The sequence below is a fragment of the Coturnix japonica genome, chromosome 1 (assembly GCF_001577835.2).
Source record: "Coturnix japonica isolate 7356 chromosome 1, Coturnix japonica 2.1, whole genome shotgun sequence".
NCBI classification, from domain to species: domain Eukaryota; kingdom Metazoa; phylum Chordata; class Aves; order Galliformes; family Phasianidae; genus Coturnix; species Coturnix japonica.
In genome coordinates this window covers 174,544,608-174,546,513 of record NC_029516.1, presented here as the reverse complement: position 1 = coordinate 174,546,513, position 1,906 = coordinate 174,544,608, and positions in this window count along the sequence as shown.

Genomic DNA, 1,906 nt, shown 5'->3' with positions numbered 1-1,906 from the left:
TTTTTTTTTTTTTCCGTCTTTTTTGTTTTTGTTTTATTTCTCAAGTGTAATTTTTCCAGGGCATGAGTGGAAATACCGTGTTCATTAAACCCTCCACGTTATGGCTGAAGTTATTTGAACCTCGACGTGACAGCCTGAGTCCCCCTGGGGGGAGTTTGGGACAGTTCCCCCCTCCCTGCTCCATTCCTTCCCTTGATGCATCGACTGTGTAGCTGAGTTGTTTAAACTGTATGTTGTGAAGTTCTCGTGAAGTGTCATTCTTTTTTTTCTCTGTTCTCCTTGTTTTTTGTTCCCCCCCTCCCCTTACCCTTTCCCTTCCTGGGCAATGAAGTGTCAGCTGTAATTGAACAGGAGGCTGCTTGGAGGAGAGAAGCTTTCCTTGGAGAGGAGATGGCGCTGCTCTTCCATGTTGGAGTTCAGAGCTGGAGGAGTTGCACTGGCTCAGAGGCTTGGTCACTTCTCTCTGTCCCATTCCCCATCCCCAAAACTTGGATGTTGACAGAAAAAATGGCCTTCTTGGATTGTCTGTAGGCAAATCCTGGGCAGTAGCTGCAGATTGGCCTCTGCTGGCAGCAGCACTTTGGTTTTGTTGTTCTTTTTCTATCTGCTCCATGAGTTGAGCTCCAGTGGGTGCCTGGATGGCTTGCCACAAGCAATGCCATGGGCACTGTCTCTGCTCCTATCTGGCTAAAGAGCCTCTGCACTTGCAGTAGCTCCTTACTGCATCCATGCAGGAGGAGGAGCAGCAGTGGGAACCCCTCTGTGCCCTACAGATGCCCCTGGGTGAAGGAGATGTAAATAGTTTGGAAGCTGAAGTAGCCCAGGGCAGTAATTTATTCCCGCAAGGAGGTGTTTCCTACTTGCTTTAAAACCAGCATCTTTAAGCTGCATGTCGGCATCCTCCAAAGGACCGGCGGTCTTGCAGCAGATGCACGCTCCCAGTGCAAAAGGCTTGAAACCAAAATCCTAGAGCAGAGGCTTAAAGAAACATCAAATAAAGCTTAGAAACCACACTGACGGCAGTTGTGTTTTATCCTGCACTGATACAGCCCAGGGGTGGGATGCTCAGCTTCCTGCTCTCAGTCTCCAAGGTCTTGCTGGGCAGAGCCTGTTTTTGGGACACTGGGCTGTTTGTGTGGTTCCCAAGTGGGAAATTCCATCGAGCACAAGCTTCCTTTGAAGCTTGGTGTGTTCCACCTTGGAAATGCCAGGAGCTGTTTCCCATAGAGTGAATGTGACCCAAAGCTCAGGCTTTGGGCTGAGTCTGCTTGCTGAGCCCTGGGAGAAGCCGCCTTGCAGGAGAGAAGGGAGGTTTGGGGGATGCCACAGCAATCAGGCTTGAGCAGGTCATCCTCGTGATGGCAGCACTGAAGTATTGAATCTTGAATGTACAGAAGTAGCATATTGAAACCTCAGAATCTTGGGTTCGGTGCGTAAGAGTTAAGAGCGCAGAAGTGGTCATTGCAGCTGTGTAAAGGAAAAGAAGGCATGCCAAAGCAACATAGGGAACATACCTCTATTAATAATGCAAGGAAACAAATCTGAATTGTGATGCTTTAGAACGCACCTTCCAAGCAGCACAAATTAAGACTTCAGTTTGTCTGCACCTACCGCGGGTTCTCATGAATGTAGATGGAACAAGTCCTTCACCCATGCTCCCTCTTATCCTCCCAAATACTCATCTTTGATATGGAACTCTCTTGTGGCTGTAAAACATGGTGGGTGGTTATTTTTTTTCCATGCAGAATCACAAGGATTTGGTGGATTTGAAGGCATTTGGGATAAAAGTTGCTTCTACCCTTAATGAAGCGCTGCACTGAAGTCTTCCTGGCGGATGGTCATTGCCAATGAGAGCTGCTGCTGAACCTTGGCATCTGTTGATAATCACCTGCATGTTCTGTTTTTA